The following is a 20,070-nucleotide window of genomic DNA, read 5'->3' on the forward strand; positions in this document are numbered from 1 at the left end:
CCAAGAACATGTTAAAGTTTTTTTATTATTATGAATCTACAAAAGGGATGCTGCTTCACTCATGAGCCTTCTGCAGTGAAAGCCATTCACACATTTGCACATAGAAAGGTATGCCTATCATCATTCTTTTGTCTGTATTCTTCCCATCAACACTATTTTATACACCAGTATTTGCAGTTGTATCAGTGTCATCATAAATTACAATAATAGAGTGTAATCGGCGGATATTATGGCCATGCATAGAATGTTATCACATTAGCATCATGAATTCGGAAAGCAATAAAGACAAATTGCACATATCCTACTTCATATATTACTTTAAATCATCATTGAGTGGTTAAAACAGCTTCTTTTACTGATCTAGTGTGAATTCTACTCATAAAATGAGCCATAAAGTCATTGATAACACATTTTAATCTCGCATTAGTTAAGGTCTTACAGAGCATCCTCATATTTAAATGTACTTCTAAACACTACCAACAGCAGTGTGGCGGGTATCTGAATGTTCGCAAACAGTATACAGCTGCTCAACTGTTTCGAAATTCTTTTTACTCCTGTGTGCATAACAAAGAAAAACTTATCTGGAAGTATATCAGGGCCTTAAGTGTTCCAAAACTGATAATGCCCTTTCAATCATGATTTGTGTGAAAGGGAATTAATGTCTTTGCTGTTGCAGCGCCTCTAGAGTACATTTGGGAAACTGCCATGATACGTACACTGAGCCAAATGAAAATCAGTTGACAAAAAAATTAGGGAAACATTTAACATTATTCTAAGACCAGGTAGCAAAACACATATGGTGCACGTGATTGGTTAAGGCCTTTACACAAATCTTCTGGGATTGGTGCGGCCAAGGTGAATGATTTTAGCACTTCCTTACAGCTTCTAACAGTATTTTCTTGTCTGCATTGCAAAGGAAACGAACAAGCTGAATGACTCCAACATAATTAAGTGGTAAATGAATCAGAGACAGCACAATAGACAGCCATATACATAGAGACAATGTGCTTTGTCCTTTTGTTCTTCAGTTGAATGCACTTCAATCAGTGGTATTGGTTTTGGCTGGAGTTTGTGTTGGCTCGGTGGCTGGCAGAGCTTACAGTGAAACAGGACTTCAGCAGGTCAGACTGAATGTCACCAGTAAAAAAAGAGACCTAATAAGTGAGTGAACAGTCTATTTGTCAAGCAGTTTTAAAGCTGTTTGCAAAATACCTCATGGGTCAGTTGTCAAACATTTTCCAAAACTTGCTCGTCCACACTAAAATGTTTTAAAATGCTTAAATCCCCTTACCGTGCATGCGGAAAAGTAAAAAAGTGTGGCCCTGCGTCATTTCCATGTACCTGTATGCAACTCAATTGCCGCCGGACAGCAGTTTTGAGTACACTTCCCGTCGCCTTTAAAGAAATGCAATGTGAAGGTTGTACAAAGTAACATTTATCTTTAACAATGATATTAACGTGGATAGAATGCTCAACAAAATCGCTACAACATGAGCCGCCATCTTGATTTTTTGGGTTGATTTTCAAACTAAACATATTCGTTTTGGACAGCCTCACACCATCCCAAATATTGCACCTGACTGTAAACTAGTGAAAAAGAAATGTATTTGTTTCAAAGATACATTGCCAATTGTAGCTAAGTTGACAAAATTACACAAAATTACACTTTTGTTTTTTTGCCCTTAACTGCTGTCGGTGGTGCCTTTTTCTCTAGATATCAAATCATTTCAATTTTAAGTAGGAAAGCAATTTCGCTATACACAGACAATCACATAATAGTACATAAATTAAACAAATAACCATTAATTTTTATGTAGGCTATATATGGTAATACAAGATAACGTGTTCACATGAACATTACTACACTCCTGCTAGCTACCATGCTAACAGGTTATTGTGTTTTATGAATTTTATGAATTAGTTTATTAGTTAGAGTAATAATTAAGTATTAACAATTTTGAAACCATGGTTTTACTACAGTAACATTGTAGTAGTAACAATGGTTAATTGTGTGGTAACTAAGGTTTAACTAAATCCCATGGATAGACTATAGTTATGTAGTTAAACGATGGTTTATTTTTGTAAGGGTAAACAAAACAGAAGTCTAATAATTTTCTGTTTAGGCTCACAAATATATATATATATATACAAAATAAAGAAAGAAAGAAAAATGACCAAATATTTTTATTTTAAATTACTAATTTTTTGTCCCAAGAAATCACAAAAATAAAATTCAATAGAAGAATCAGTTTTGGTATTGGTATCGACAAAATTGGATTTGAAATTGTTGGTATTGGATCAAAAAGAAAATAAGTGGTATTGTCTATTTTCCAGGTACTCAAGGGTACCATTATATTACCACTGTACACTACTTGCCAAAACTTGTTTTTTTTTTGGTTGTTGTTATAAAAAATCTAAACAAACAGTCCTACTGTATATCAATTGTAACCTATTTGTTAAGTAACACAATGGTGTGTGTTTTGCTGTGAGGTGAGCATGTCTCCTTAGGTAGCCCTTTGTATGCCATTCACACACACTTCCACTGACTTCATCATAAAGTGTGGTCTCTGGTTTCCAGAGCACAAAAGTACAGTTTAATGGGCCATCACTAAGCATCTCTCCCCTCTGCTTCTGTGACAGCCATGAGTAATGAGTACCTAAACACCTGCCGGCTTCAAAACACACGTGTGTGTGTGTGAGAGAGAGAGAGAGAGAGAGAGAGAGAGAGAGAGAGAGAGAGAGAGGGAGAGAGAGAGAGAGAGAGAGAGAGGTGTACAGCCTCACTGCTCAAAGGAGGCAGGGGAAACTCATTCACACAAACAACCATACACCAGCCAGCAATAAAAACATATGACACTACATAGACTAACACACAAGTTTGTTTTTCTTATATTATGCAGGGGACCTCTCATAAACCTCTACTGTTGTAAAACTAAACAAATTATAATTACCACCCTACCCTGACAAATTCTTTGGATTTTTATGTGAAATAAGACGTTTGCTATGTTTTGAAAGGCATACAGCTACGCAAGGCCAAAACACAGTAACTACACATTTCATCAAAATTGAGTTGTGACCAAAATAGGGTCACTGAGACTATCATCTGTCATATGTTAGACAGGTTTGGCTCCAGTATGATAGTATTCAGAGAAAACAGTTAGAATGTTTTCAAATCCACAACTGGCTGGTCAAAAAATGAAAACAATAAAATAAAATAAATGTATGTAAACAAGTTTATCTGTGTTCTTACCAGTTTGTCCAATGTGTGCAAGAGCAGCGCAAGTGCTGTGCACGTGACTGTTTACCTTTTGATATCAAAAGGACAGTACAACGAGATAATTTCAAGTCTCATTGAAACACTGTTTTCTTACATTGTCAATTTGTTTTTTTTTATACATTGATTTTTTGTTTGGCCAAGTGTAAACTACATAACTCCAGTTCGTCTCCTTTGATCTTGTGAGCTGCCGACTGGTCTGCGATGAGAAGTCTCAAATCTCACGACGAACAATCTTGTTGTGTGCGTACTGTGCGACATGCAGAGACGAGTCCCATACGCTATGACCAGGGCCATTTCTAGGCATAGGTGAACTAGGCAGTCACCTAGGGGAACATGTTTATTCGTGGCGTCAGCGTGTAAGCTGCCCTCCCCAAGACCAACAAGATCCCCAATGATGAGAGCACTCTTGTAGACGGGAGCGCCAATAACAAAGTCGCTGTGCAAGTAGGCAATACAGAAAAGTGCCGCATCTATCCTCCCCAATGAAACTTCATCCACATCCCCCTACCCGCAGTCTTTATCATTTTCAGCTGTTTGCCTTTATTATCCTTTGCAAATATGTACAAAAATGGGCGAGAACCATTCTTTCATGTTTGTTGACATAATAAACTGCATGAGTTTGTGCATTTTGGCCGATCTGTTTGCACTTGCACTATATGACCACAGATATGAGCAGCATGGACATTAGAAGCTCAGTTTCAGGTACTGCACTAAAATAAATAATAATAAACTCTTCTTTTACTTTTTTTTCTCACTGTATTATCATTTTGTAAAACACAGAAGTTATGATTGATGTATGTCGTCATGAAATCAGAAAATCTCCCCTCAATATCTGAACACAAATGGTCAAAAGAGACAACCAGGTGTAACAGTGATGCATCTCGCTTGTACATTTGGACTATGTACATTGTCGGGGACGAATGGTTGTGTATTTGATACACTAAAATCCTGTAGTGTCCTCACCAGAATGATGGAAAGCAAGACTATGAGTTGCAGGGTGCCGACTGCAAGTCTTGTAGTGTACACTAGGCTTTAGTTATCAGAGTATTGATGTGCCTGTAAACAAACTCATTTTACCATTCTGTTTACTGTTTCATATAATAATTTTGGAGAAAAGTTTTTAGGTAATATGCTGAATTTATTGCAAAGTATGCAGTAGCAGCATGTTAGAATTACATTCCTTTATGTGGCTGTTTTCTTCACAGAGAAAATACAATCCAATTACTCCTCCATGGCATAATTACAGATTTTACTCAATCAAAACCTTGCACAGGAGTAACTGCGACCATCAAGGAGGCAATTGAGCTTTAATGCTCAAAAAAACATTAGCTTACCCGAAGGAGCATGCTATTTACTCAACAGCCCACATATATAGCTGAATAATACCATCTCCTCAATCACCCCCTTCATCTCTGTCACCAGTGCTGTCAAAACTAACATTTCACCACACAAAGCAATGCATTACAATGGCCTGTTTACACTATGGAGACTTGACATGGGACACTTATGTCTGGAGGAATCGTGGAACAAAACGTGTTATGTATGACATTCCCAACTGAACACGGCAATTTGATGAAATCGCTTTTGTGATGTCTGTCTCAAAAGCTGAAGGTTTGTGACCTTCCATCAGTAAATATACATTACTCTTTTAGTTGTTCAAAGGACATTATGTAGAGCAGTGTTTCACATCCTTTTTTGTCTTTTGTACCTTCACAGCCCTGACAATAAGGCTCACATACCCCTTTATTGACAATTAACCAGATATGCGTTTATTTTAAGTTATATTACATTGCATATCAGTCAGTATTATCATCTTAAGTTATGTTTATGCAAAGGAAAGAAAAATAAATTAGAAATGTAAGCGCACCGTCGTTCAAGCGGGAAGACTAGCAGCTGTACAACATCGCACCATTAGCTAGATAACGCCTAGCCAATCACATGCAAGCCAATGTTTTATAAGTCTGCTCACATTCTATTATATTGTTCTTTCAGTGTGCTAACACGGCAACCTCCACCTCCTCACCACCACCAGTTGAGTCCCATCCTGCACGGTGGTAAGCTGCTCACCCCTGCCTCATATCTCCGGCAGGATATGACGATTTTGAGTACAACTGCTTCGGACCACCAAAAAGGGCTTACGCCAAAGAGAGACATTATATTTCTGTTTTATATTCATCAAATAAATGCCATCTTAAATTTCGCTCAAGTCTGAGAGTTTTCCTGATAGAACTGTGGGTGATAAACCGATTGTAGCAAAATTAGATGAAACATTATTTAAACTAGCTTCACTGTTGAAACAGACCATCATCGCCTATCTATTCTCTGCGACAAGGCTTATATTCTCCATTTCCATGTGTAATACCTCAGTCGTATTGATTTATAAAGCAGTAACGTAAAACATGGCTCCAGGAGACAGGCATTAGGGTAGTGTGTCTAACAGACAAGCAGTCTAAGTACCTCTTGATGCTACAGTTATAGACAGCCAGATAAACCCGGACGCGCTAAAGAACAGGATATTGGTCTGTTATCAGGGTCAATATCTTCACCGATATTACTGATGTAAACCTGTTCAGGCTATTCAGAACATTGAAATACAAAGAAACAATCAAGAACTGGTGGGGGGGGATTAAATATGATTAGGATATATTAAAGGCAGGCTTTGTGGGATTCCCTAAAATATATTTAAATATATTCTTTCTTGTGGAAATGGCACAGATATATTAACACTATGGAAGATGAAACCTACCCTCACAGCAACCTTCAGTTCTCTCAGCTTACATTTTAAATGGTGCTTTGCTATCTATGCTAGAACCATACAGCTCCTAAGGCAAGGCCCCAGTCAGCCACATTTAATTTTAATATCTTCTTGTTAGGGTAGGCAAGATGAGAAAGTTGGATCCATCCATTCTCCCTGTATCTCTCGTGTGCCAATGGTAAGTCAGCCTTTTCACTCAAGGGCAAGAGAGAGGCTGAAATCACAGCCAGCATTGAAAGATGCCTGCTATAGTCTAATTAGAAAGCAAGAGACAAAGGGAATGAGAGAAAGTGCAGGAGTATCAAGTGCCTCTCCAAATTTTCCCAGCCTTTAGTACTTAGCCCATGTTAATGGGGACATCATTATTGTATTCCTGAGTCACAACACCATCGCCGTTGCCCTTCCGACAAGCTCTGTTGTTTATAGCGATATTATGTGCAAAAGCCTGGCGATTAGGCTTGTCCCCATGGACCTAATTATTCCTGACCTCTATCGCCGCACTGTCAAACTCAGCTTTGGAGAAGGTGCACAAGGACAGCACTGTGTTTTAAAGATAAAACAAAGATATGCTAGGCTTCAGGAATATCAATGGCAGTCTTTAAACCAAGAGAGAGTCTTGATGAATTTAAACCAACACTTGTTTTCAACAACATTTACTATTTACATATCAGTCAAGCATAGTTATCATTAATGATCTCAAAATGGCCCAATATTGGACAATTATGAATTCATTTATTTCTTTCAACCGATCTATCAAACAGCATTTTTATTTTTCCACCACTGTTGAACCACACACACAAGATTGTTTTGATATCATAGGCAGCGTAGATATTTTTGCTGCCTTCAAAAACCAACCAGGCGAAGGCATCTTCAAAGACAGGATTCGAACATGCCTTGTTGCCTTCCTACCTGTATACTGTCTGTGAAGGGAGCATTTGTTTTAGTTTTCAATTGTTCATTTACCAAAACTGTGTTGAATGAGAAAAATTAAAAAGCAAATGAAAATCTTGGAGCACAGCGCTATGGCACGAGTCCTCCTAGCTGTGAGTACATGTGTTGAATATGTTTAGAATGTTTCTTTAAGCAGGATTAACTATTTTAAAGTGTAATTGTGATCCCTTGCACTTGTAATTGTGATCCCTTGCATTTCTCCTTCAAACAACATTGTACAAGCACCAAACCATCAGGGTTTTTCTTTCAACACCCCCCCCCCCACACACACACACACATCAGATCTGTCCTATCCAGCTTTTTCTATTCACTCAGTCCATTGTGCCAAATAAAAAAAGTCCAATTATAACCTCCTCAAGACAAATGAGTTGAACAACTACCACTTAAGACATCATCACCCAGGGAACGACAGAACAGAGGAGGAAAAAATTAAAGTAATCTTTCATCAAACACAGAATCGGAAATATGTATTTCACAAGAAAGATTAAATGGAGAATTTGAGCGTAACTGCCATCCTTTGAAATAAGTGATACATGTAATTCCAATCTGACTGGTATCAAGCCATCAATGTGAAAGCTATTTACATTCTTTATTCCTTTTTCATCACACAAGGCACTGGAATGATGGAAGAAAGAAAGACAGAAAGCGATGGACAATGAGATATAGCTAAACAAAAAGGTGAATAAAGAGCACATTTTCATGTAAAAAAGCCAAGATTGTATGAACCCAGAAGATCCAAGGCATCATTTGACCTCATGCCTGTCACAACCTTCAAATCCACAGTAATAATTTCAACATCACTTACACCACCATAAAAGACTGCATAAATAATAACTTTTTTTTAAATTCCATCAGTGGCTGAGCCAATTTTGCCACGTAAATGTCCTCAGTTTCCTACACTTTGAAATATGTGGTTCAACTGTAAGCCTGCAGACTGGTGGTAAAGCTTCCGAGGGTGCAGTCAGCAGTATTTGTTCCAGGCAGCATGGGATGTTGCCAGCTTAATCGCCAAGTTCTCAGCAGACATCCACCCTCTAACAGGTAGCAAACTTTGGTTATTATTGCAGACAACAGTACTTATGTCCATGCAGTAGACTGTAGAAGCTCTACAGCGATTGTAGGGTTGTTTTGAATTTTTCATAATTTGGCCAGAGCCATTGGATCATACTGGGTCCAGATAAAAGCTAACAACATTCTGTGGTTACAAAATTGATCTGTACATTGCTAGTCCATCCAAGTGTTCCATTAAAAAACAAATAATGATCCAGTCAACTCATTGCAATTCATATTTTCCCCAAAAAAGCTCTGGCATGCTGGATATCAACTTCTGTGCCAAATCCTGACTGATGGCGATCCATTCTTGCCTTATTAGTGCTTGTAATTGATCACAATTTGTGGGGTTCTTCTGGTCCGCTCGCATTTTGAGGATTGACTGCAAGTTCTCAATGGGATTAAGATCCGGGGACTTGCCTGGCCACGGATCCAACATTTCAATGTAATAATCACCGAGCCACTTCATTATCACTCTTGCCTTGAGACATGGTGCTCCATCATGCTGGAAAATGCACAGATCATCACCAAATTGCTCCTGGATCGTTGGGAGAAGTTGCCTTTCCAGGATATTTTGATACCATTCTTTATTCATGGCAATGTTTTTGGGCAGAATTTTGAGATTGTGTGTCCACTCCCTTAGATGAAAAGCAACCCCACACTTGGATGGTCTCAGGATGCTTCACTGTTGGCACGACACAGGACTCATGGTAGCATTCACCTTTTCTTATCCGGACTATCGATTTTCCAGATGTCCTAAAGAGTCGGAAGGGGGCTTCATCAGAAAAAATTTAATTGCAACAGTCTTCTGATGTCCAATCTTTGTACTTCCTGCAGAATTTCAGTCTAAGAAGTGGCTTATTTGCTGCCCTTCTTACACCAGGCTCTGTCCAAAAGTCTTCGCTTCACTGTGCATGCAGATGCACTCACACCAACCTGCTGCCAATATTGAGCAAACTCTGCACTGGTGGTGACATGATTCCATAGCTGACTCCTCAGGAGGAGACTGTCCTGGTGCTTGCTGGACACTCTGTGACATCCTGAAGCCTTCTTCACTGCAGTTGAACCTCTCTCCTTGAAGTTCTTGATAATCCGGTAAATGGTTCTTTCAGGTGCAATATTCTTTGCAGTTATTTCCTTACACGTGAGGCCATTTTGTACGACTAGTACTTGTTTACACTTTCCCAAGAGCAGCTGATATTATTGAAATGCTTAAAATGTTCTGCACTAAAACAGCTTCTGTCATGCTTATAAGGATTTATTCAGTCGACAGAGGCGTTCAATGCACTTTGTTTAAGCATGTCTTAGGCTTTAACTTTGGGGTGAAGATCGTGTAACAATCAGTTCTGCTCTGGGTGTCTGGAGTTTCTCAGTAACATCAACTGGAGGAGACGTCCATATCATATGCATATCTACTGGATTAGTTGTCTCAAGTCAATTATTATTAAGACCACAGATTTACTTTTCACAGCCAGCCTTCATGCTATACACTGATAAAAAAGAAAGAAAGATAAATTTTTTCAGGAAACAAATCATTTACTTAGAGTTCACCTATTCTTCTAAAATGTTTTCTATCAGCCTATACCTCTTGCAGTCCCTCATTCAATCCACCTTTAAGCTGACTGCTTTAACTTCACTGTCAAACCTTAATTTTTACGTTGACAGTTAACCAGTTAGTAATCAGCCTGATAACTTTGTTGTATCCCAAGCCTAAAATAAAGACATGGTCACGTATACCTTGGCCGAAATATAGTCATCTCAATGGGAATCCGCGTGACTGTGAATTTTGCGTAGTGGACTTCAGGTGGTGAAGAATTTCCCCTCGTGGATTTCACGTAAAGTTCAAGTTTGGTGAACTTTGACAAGCAAATTCGCTGTGCTGACCAAGAGGAAATTGCTTAGTTTGGAAGTGACCTCTATGTTGCCTGTGTTTTGTACACAGCTCCTCTGTAGACAAGGATATACTTTTAGCAGTGAGTATCTTTTTAACTTCACTTTTAGAAAATGCAGCATTAAAAAAAGGCTGCTTAGCAGTTATATTATTGCTTATTTCACACTCGCTCAACATCCGCCAATGCCTTCTTCGCCCACCAAATTTCACCATGCCATGGTATGTGCGACCACACCTTCAGAAACAATAACAGAAATAGGTTTCGGAACCACAGACTCTTTGGTCATTTGTCTTTTAACCTTCTTGAAGAGATCAAGCTAGTTTATTTTCTTTTTTATTTAATTTTTATAAAGTCAGCTGAGTTGTCAGATGTTTTTATCCAAAGTGACTTACAGTGCATTAAAGTCATAAATTTTTATCAGCATGTGTGTTACCAAGGAATCAAACCCACTTTGCCATTTTTTTTGCACCATGTTTTACCAGTTGAACTACAAGAACTACTGTACAGGCATCCTCATCTGGGGTCACTGTCTGAGGTTATGTCATTCTCAATTTTTGATATGGTGTTTTTTTTAATTGCTTTTTGGTTTAGAGTTTGAATTTTGCTATTTCCTGCTTCATGTGGCAACATGACATTGTGTGTATGCTCTACTAATAATTAACATGGAAAGATACAGCTAATGACCAGAATAATATACATGTGACTCCTAAATAAACTGGTTTTTAAGTGCAGCACTTTTTCTAATGGTTTTTTTGAAGGCACTTGTAAATACTCATAAAATATTATGCTATTTATTTCTAGTTGAGTGTACAAGGACATCTTATTAGCACTTTCCAAGCTGTAACACAAGAAAAAACATCCTCTTCTCTTCCATTCCTGTGAATTTATCTCATACTCAGTGGTCAATTTAATATAAAAATTTGTTTAATGGGTTGCTTTATCAGACTTGTCATCAGACTTTGCAAGATGAACTGTAATACAATTCTATCTCTCTCTCTCTCTCTCTCTCTCATTGTCTTACAGAGTCTGTGGATCTCTGGCTTAATTTGTCTGATAAAAGTGCACAATGCTCTTCACAAGATGTTTTTTGTTATCTCATTAAGATTATCATTTTCCCAAGGGACGCAAATCAAAAAAGTGAAAAGTTGCTGTGCTTTATAGACTGATCAAAACAAATTGCTTATGTAACAGGCTACAAATCAGATAAGAGTTTTGAGAAATGCAATAGTTAGCAGACAGGGCTTAATAAGTTCATTTCACATTTTTAAGAGCCCTTCAAAAAAATCAGTCAAAATGAAACTAGTGTGATTTATATGTTGCTTGCAAAAACATTTAATCCATCAGGATACATGGCTACTTTTGAATAGATATTAATGGAGACATATCACCAACTAGTGTACTTCCAATCAGCAGGGGCTAACTGAACCATGCTTACCAGCCAAACCATGAGATCTTGGCTGATCAATGGAATAATTGTGCTCTTTTTATAGGAGGAAGTAATTCTATATAGCATATGCACAAACATAGGACACTACACTCCTTTCGACAAAATAAGCAAGAGCGAAGTCCAACGCAATTATTGGTATATTAAATCTCACCTATTTGACAAAAGCATTTACAAATTTGGGCCCTGAGTCACTGCAAGAAGCACACTGGTATATCCGGTGTCAACTCTGGCCATATTTTAAATTTGATTACCTCATGACCCCTTCTGGTACCCTGTGTTGGCCCAAAGGGGCTGAAAACCTGATGCAAGGATATAATAGCTCCAAATACAATTATCCCTGGCCCTGGGATGGGCCGCCAGCGGTGTCCAATCACATATACTAGAGGGGAAATATCTGGAAAGTCAGCATGGAAAGCAGAAATTTCTAACAAGCCAGAATAGGATGCCAATACCTTCCCGCGTAATCCATTCCCTCACCTACCGGCCTAATATCCCATTCCGAATGGCAATATGCAATCATACCATATGTGACATACATTAATGCTTAATAAAACCTTCTGAATTAAATTCCATTCATATTTAATGGGATCTCTGTTATATCAATTACTTTATTTATTTTATGGAGTCTCTGAGAGCTCATCTTCTCTAAAGGCGGCTATGGTTATACCCTTGTGCACCCTGCTGTGAGCCGAGGCTGTTTGATTGGCAGGTAGATAATTGAATGGCGCGATCGAGGTGAGAATATCTGGTTTTTACTCCGTTCAAGAGTTCCCTCCGTGACCCCTGAAGGAAGCTTGTCGATGAATCAGTTCAGACCACCATGGTGAGAACTATTTTAAGAGAGATTATATTTACACAGCCCCATGTTAAGCCTACAGAGGGACAATCTCACTTCTATTGTTTTAATTTCTTTTCATTTCAAGAGGTCGTGACACAAACAATACCTCTGTCATAAGGAGGAGACAGATGGGCGAGGCCACCCAAGGTGCTGGAAATTTGACAAGCGATCACTTTGCAATATCACAAATCCTTTGTTTCACTTCCTGTTTTCTGTCACTTCTTAAACATGAAGTACTTTTAGTACATGGTAAAATACTCATATTTCAGTGTAATGTTAAGAGACAACTATAAAGTGCACTACCGCTGCTTTATTTTCTTACTGTTCTGACCAATCTACAAGTTTGAGTTATTTAATGCGAGTTGAATAAAAATATATATATTTTTTAAATCACAGGGGACAGATTGTATATATATATATATATATATATATATATATATATATATATATATATATATATATATATATAAACATAAAATGTGAATGTAATACATTTAAAATTATTAATTAAAATGTGATTGCAAACAAGTTGCCATGTAATTTACATTGCAATGGTGGACAAAATAGTTTATACATTCTTCATTTGACATTAGATAATATAGATGCATCAAAGCAGCCCGCTCAAACAGTAACAACTTTAAACTTTTTCCAAGTAGTTTTTTGATTATTTGAATGTTTTTAACATAAAAATAAAGACACTATAAAGTTGCAAAGACAGTTTGAGAAGGTGTTTAATTTAGACAACCCTTGCAGTCATTCTCTTCTGGTCACACTGGTTTGATGGAACGCCTTTGTGCCTAGCCAGGTGTAATCAGACTGGTTTAATTATACTTACACAAAGGTAAAGTAAGCAATTCGTAAGGTTGACTTGCCGAAGAGTGCAAAAACTGTGGGTCTGTGGTGCTTAAAACATTGCAATATTTTTGGAATGATCCGACATGTCAACTTCTGGCTCAACCAATGTCCTGAGTTTGGGTGGGACTACATGTTGATTGAACAATGCCTGACAAGGCAGAATGGGTGGTAGGTATGTTTTGGAAGCCTGTTTTGGTCTGCTAGTGGCACAGAAATATGACATTACCTTTTAAAGCCACATAAAATCAATACTACAGGTTTAAGGCTTATATGCTCCTTAAACATTGACAAAATGTTTCACTTTTAGCAGATTTTAGCAGATCTGATGATTTCGCTTCTGGGAAAATGGACCAAAAATATCGATGACCCACACTGCAATACAAAGATTTTTGTCCAATCAAAAGCTCTCTCGAATTAGAATGTCCCATCCCCGACTAGCAAATCATGGTCTATGGCTATGACGTAATAAAAGCTTACTGGCCATTTACAATTTTTTTATATGCACGAGTCCTTCATAATGTCCCACCCTAACTTCATGTTTCATTACAAATGCATCAACACAGGACAGCAAACTGTGTTCATCAAGATTTTCATGAGGTCTTTATGTTCAGGATGAAAGAAAAATCAATCCAACAAACTTAGTTCCCTGTCTGTCACTCAATGATGTTGTGTCAATGTAGTGACACTAGGGGTTCACTCTTGAGAGCCCCAATCATCTTTGATTTATTCAGAAAAGGCCAATGAGAATTGGCAAGTGGAATTTGCATACCACTCTCTGCCCCGGACATACGGGTATAAAAGGAGATGGCATGCACCACTCATTCAGACTTGTTCTTTGGACCCGAATACATGTGTTGTGTTCGTCCCGTCACCTCGTTACTGCTGGATATAAGGCACACATCAGTGGTTGCTCCCTGACCTGGTCCGTCCTGTGTTACATTTACATTTGTGCATTTGGCAGACGCTTTTATCCAAAGCGAATAACATACACTTATTACAGGGAAAATCCCCCCGGAGCAACCTGGAGTTAAGTGCCTTGCTCAAGGTCGAACCACCAACTTTCTGATTACCAGTTTATCAGTTATGTGCATTAGACCACTACACCACCACCACTCCACTGTGTTGAAGCACAGGTGGCTGGTCATGAGCGATTTAGATGTGGTTATGGGAGTCTATCTGCCGGCTCAGACCCTGCGGATCTCCCATCCCCCAGCACTCTCGTTCTGCCCAGTAGAGTTCACAAGTGAGGCAGGCGGTCCACCTCAGGGCAAATTTAATGTCTCATTCGGGGCTCACGATGAGGATGAGTTGTCGGTCGCAGCTTCGGAGGGTAGGCTTCTGCTTTCAGAAGCGGACAAATCTACTGAGCTCTCGCTCTCGGTCGGTAGTGCTCAGGACAAAGCGGACGCTGAGTTAGTAGTCATGCTTGCCTAGGCAGCTGTGAACATCGGTCTTGAGTGGAACCCTCCTCTCTAACCTGAGCATTCGTGGCTGGACAATTGGTTTCTCAGCACAGATGCCTTGGCGTGAACCTGGCCTCTGGGCATGTTCAAGTATGTATTTCCCCCAGTGAGTCTCGTTGCACAGACATTGTTCAAAGTCAGGGAGGATGGGCAGCAAGTCCTGATGGTTGTGCTGTACTGGCCCAACCGGGCTTGGTTCTCAGACCAGACCTCAAGTGTTAATGGGTACCAACAGATAAAGTTTGGGTAGCTGGTTGGGTGCATCGCTTCCATTAGTACCTTTCCCCTCTCGAGGTGCACTTTCTTGTCCATAACAGTTCCCCGTAACTGGTAAACACTGGATGCCCTCTCGATTTCTTAAGCACTGTCCGGTGGTGAACTCGGCAGAGGAGTAATGCCACCAGGCCTGATACTCGTGGTTTGGCCCTTTTCAGGTGAGCCCGTGTACTTGAGCTCAGTGCTCCTATCGTGGTGATTCCCCCCTCAGTAATCCTTTATGATGTATTTCTACTGTTTCCCTGTCAGTGAACCCTGTGTCTTCCCCTCGGCAGAGCTTCACTCTACCTCTCCTTATATAGGGTCCTCCCCAAAGGGTTTCGTTCCGTATGCGAACTTCCTGGTTGATAAGTCCATGTGAGGTATTCTCCACGTTAACCTCCCTCAGTTAGGATGTGGTCTCCATAGTGCTCTCCCTCCAGGAGAGGGAAGTGCACATCCCCAGCGCTATTTTATCAGGTGCTCGGTGGGAAATTGCTTAATACAGAAATGCCACCTCCTGTAGCCTCATCTGGTAAGGTGGGAAATTGCTTAATACAGCAATGCCACCTCCTGTAGCCTCTCCTCCCACCCTTAACAGGACCAAGGAGATGCCTTACATGACACGCTGGAAGGTCACGATGTGGTCGACCGCTCTCTGTGAGGCACGAAGCAGCTTGCCTGTGTCCGCTCCACCGTACCTCGTGACACAGTTCAGCACCTGTGAAGTTTTGTATAGGGACCCCTAGTGTCACTATACAACGTAGAGTGAGTGACAGACAGGGAATTACTGATGTAACCTCCGTTACCTGATGGAGGGAATGAGATGCTGTGTCCCTCCTGCCAAAGTGCTGAACCGGCGCTGACATGGCTGGGACTCTCTCTCAAGTGGTGCACGACATCTACTTTTATACCTGTATGTCTGGGGCAGAGAGTTTCATGCAAATTCCACTCGCCAATTCTCATAGGCCTTTTCTAAATAAATCAGAGGTGATTGGGGCTCTCAAGAGCGAACCGCTAGGGTCACTACATCGACACAACGTCTCGTTCCCTCCATCAAGGAATGGAGGTTACATCAGTAACTGAGTCGTTTCTCAGTGTCAGTACTGATATTTATTCTTAAACTACTTCATACCCATTCAATTTAGCACTGAAAATCCAAATAAACAACCACATCTATCAAGGCTTTTTTTATTAAATACTGCAGCTTTTTTCTTGCTGCACAAATATAACAGAATACAAAGCATATATATTTTGCGTTTGTAATAAGCCCCACAAATGAGAGGTTCCATTGCTCACAATCCTCCCAAGCAACATTCTCACTCAGAGAGGAAAAATAACAAAGATGGTTGGGAGGGGAGGCATCTGTGGTTTTTCCCCTTCAGACCCCTTGAGGTCCCTAAAGGCTCCTGCTGTCGCTCCAGGCTGGGGGTTTTTGCAACTAGGGTGGTTGTGCAGGATGGTGCTACATTGAGGTTTGAAGGTCAGTGTGGGGTAGGGAGTTTGGGGTTAGGTTCAATGTGGAGTAATTCAATGTGATGGGGCAGCAAGATTACCAATTACATCATATTAATAGTGTCCACTAATGCAAGAGGCATGTGTGCCCCTAAGCGAAAGTTGCCGTGACCAGCTGCATTAAAACAGGAGTCTTTCTTTCTTTCTCCCTGGCGTTCCTCATCCTCCTCCCTGTGCCCCAGTTCACTCCGCTGCACTCATTTATGTCTTTTACTTCCACTTCCATCCCTCATTCTTCCACTCTTCTAGCAGACATCACTAAGAACACTGACAGTATGCCGTACCCTCTCATACTATCCTGAGGCCCAAGAACACAGTAGGACCCTGTTTTGGTGCCTCACACACGTGCTCTTGACTTGAACACATCCAATGTTGTTGTTTTTACCTTCATCTGCTGATGGTCATTGGCGATTACATCTTCTAGAGCTTCTTCGTTACTGCAATGTCTCAAATGTGAGTGTTGTCAACTTGTGGAACCACTAATTAGAGCAAATACATCCAGTTGCAAAGACGTGCAGTTACACAAATTGGGCTGTGCGTGATCAGTGCTCATGCACTCTGCTGATAACAAGATTTGCATCACGCGTCCTGTACGTGGATGCTCAGCATTTGCGTCTGACCAATGTATACTTTGGGCTTTATGCATTCTATATAATGCATGTAGGAAAAGAAAAGACAGTGATGTCTACCCTCTTTCCAGGTAATTTTTTTAATGCTTGCATTCTACAGCTCTTTGGATGGAGATGACCTATTCATTAGATCAGAATGCAGTCAAGCATGACATTAACACCCTTTAGATGTACAGTTATCTTATCCACCATAAAGCTTGTTGCGGAAATTGCATTACATGTAAATGTAAAGCAGTGTTTTTGCTCTACTCTGTTACAAATGACCATGCGCTTAAGTCCCGGTAAGCCTGTGCTTTATAACGGCCCTGCTTCTGATTGACCACAACTGTTTAGTGTTTTGCAACATTTTTCTCTCTTTCCTCTTTGCCTCCTCTCCTCTATGTCTCGCTCTCTATGTCTTTCTGTTCTGATTTTAACATTCTTCCAATCAATGTGTCCATAAAGCACTGTGCTCATCTGTGAATGTTTACCTACGCATGCAGATGAGTTTAAATTGCAGTGTATTGCAAAAGCCTCCCAGACCTCCTTGGGGGAGAGTGTGCATGTGTTTCTTAGTGAGATGTAAGAGATGAATAAGTGAAGGACAGCTACAGTTAAATTGGCCTTGAGAGACTAAATGAGTGTGTAATGCTGCAGGAGTGAATTTGTATGTGTGTGAACAAAAAGACACAATGAGGGAGACAGCAATAAGTGGAGTTGAATGTCAGTAATCCATACTCTCCTGGCAAGGTGTGTGCATGCGTGTGTGTTTGTGTGATGGGAGTGGCGGATGACTCACAGAGGAGGGTTGGATGAGAGAGAGAGAGAGCGAGAGAGGGGGGGGGGGATCTATGCGGAGTGAGGGTCTCCACTGGGGGCCAGAACTGCATTTTAGTTCTTACTGAAAATTCAAAACCCATCCCACTCTCTCTCTAACACACACCAAATGCATACTCTATTTCACCACTGACTCCTCTGCTATAGTCCTAATTTTCTATAATTCTCTGTATCACTTGGTAATTCTTTTTTGTTTTGTTTTTCTGCTCTATCTGTCTAACTCTCTTTCTCCAGTCCTCAGCAATAAGGATTTGTCTGCTGGCCCAGTCGGGCAAGTAGTTAAGATTTGCCAGCATTTTGACTGATCCCACTACATAAATTATACCTTATATATTAGTGACATATGATACATGTTACACATGCAAAATATAAAATGTAACCTTCCTTTACACAAAATATGTATTTATTTTTTTAATAAATAAATAAAATGCTTATATTTTGGAATAATAGCTTGAAATGAAAATAAATTATAAATGTGTAATCACACATCATCACTGAAAAACAATAGGCTAGAGATTTTCAACCCATTATAACTGATGTTTCCAAGACTTTTACAAATCATTCTTGCAATTTCAACAGCACCTCATCTATGTTAGCTATTAAATCAGCAGATTTCGCAACAACAATGTTGCATCCTGACCAGGTTGATAGACTAACAACCCCCCAGCTTAAACCAGCCCCCAGGCTGGTTTAAGCTGTTTCAGCAGGAAAAGTCTCCAGCTCTAACGTGGACACAGCATTTGATGCTAATGAGCATGATGGAAGGAGAAGAGAGAAGGTCAAAAGTTTGGGATATATACCTCTCGGTTCCCACCTCTATCATCAGTGGATCACCAGCTTTCTGACAGATAAGCAGCAGTTAGTGAAACTGGGGAAATTCACCTCCAGCACATGTACAATCAGCACTTGTGCCCCTCAGGGATGTGTGCCCTCCCCACTACTGTTCTCCCTGTACACCAGTGACTGCACCACCAAGGACCCCTCTGTCAAGCTCCTGAAGTTTGACGCTATAGTCATCAGCCTCATCCAAGATGATGACGAGCCTGTTTACAGAAGGGAGGTTGAACGGCTGGCTCACTTGTGCAGTCAAATCAAACTGGAGTAGAACACGCTCAAAACAGTAGAGATGATCGAGGAACTTAGGAGGAACACCCCAGCATTGATCCCGCTCACCATTCTGAACAGCACTGTGGCAACAGTGGAGTCATTCAGGTTCCTGGGCACTACCATCTCACAAGATCTGAAGTAGGAGACCTACATTGAGCACACTACCTTTTTGAACTGTTGCCCTCTGGCCGGCGCTACAGAGCACTGAGAACCAGAACAGTCTGGCACAAGAACAGTTTCTTCCCTCAGGCCATTCACCATCTAAACAGTTAATACTCTCTCATTGTGGCAATACAGTCATGTGCATATTCAACTATTCATTCATATTTATATTCCATTTATATTTATTTGGCATATCCTACCTCTTCTGCACAATATATTAAGTCAACTTGCACATAACTGTGTATCTGTATATAACATATTGAACGACATTATTGCCCCACTGTTTCCTCTATATATTTATCTGTTGTATCTTATTTTTTATTCTTATTTCACTGTTTATGTATATATGTGTATATGTATATGTAAATGTTGTATATGCATATTTTTTGTATTCTCTTTGCACTGGAAGCTTCTGTCACCATAACAACTTCCTTGTGTAAGCAACTTGGCAATAAAGCTCATTATGATTCTGATACGCATCTTTTATCAAGTATCATGCCCCTTAAACCTAAACACTGACTGAAGTGAATTCTGAACACCTTACGCACATATTCCTAATTAATTAATAAAACTCACTTCAAGACAGAGGCCACATACAATACCTAGCATTTGATTATGGGTTTGTAATAGTCTGCCATCTTCTTTCTACAGGACATAAAAATGAAACACAGCAAAAATCAAGGGGGCATTATAACTGACCCTTCATAGCTCCTGAAACATGACCTGGAAACAGGTCTCTATTGTTCATTAAAGCACAGCATGCCACACACTACACCATCTAATCTCATTACGCTAATCCACCGCAAAACAACTTATTATGCAGATAAGAGAGTGGATAATCTATGCAGGAATCAAATGAGCACCAAATCAGAATAATTAATGGAGGCCCCTGCTTAATTAGCCCGGCACTGGGAAAATGTGCACCAAATCTTCAAAAATGGATGCAAAAACCACATTTTCAAAGAGCCCAGAGGGGCAGGGAAACCAAGAAAGCAACTTTTCATGATAGGAGATCCCAAAAGTGTTTTATCTTTGCCTGCCTTGTCCCTCTAGAGTGG

The 20,070-nt window shown here is 39.9% G+C and overlaps 1 protein-coding gene across 3 annotated transcripts in view; it reads right to left on the bottom strand.

Moving 5' to 3' along the window:
• The window catches only part of LOC127634176 (partitioning defective 3 homolog), a 582,251-nt gene that overhangs the window by 141,266 nt on the left and 420,915 nt on the right, over positions 1–20,070 (bottom strand). The gene's annotated exons all lie outside the window — the stretch shown is intronic.

This window comes from Xyrauchen texanus, chromosome 41, assembly GCF_025860055.1.
Source record: "Xyrauchen texanus isolate HMW12.3.18 chromosome 41, RBS_HiC_50CHRs, whole genome shotgun sequence".
Classification (NCBI taxonomy): Eukaryota; Metazoa; Chordata; class Actinopteri; order Cypriniformes; family Catostomidae; genus Xyrauchen; species Xyrauchen texanus.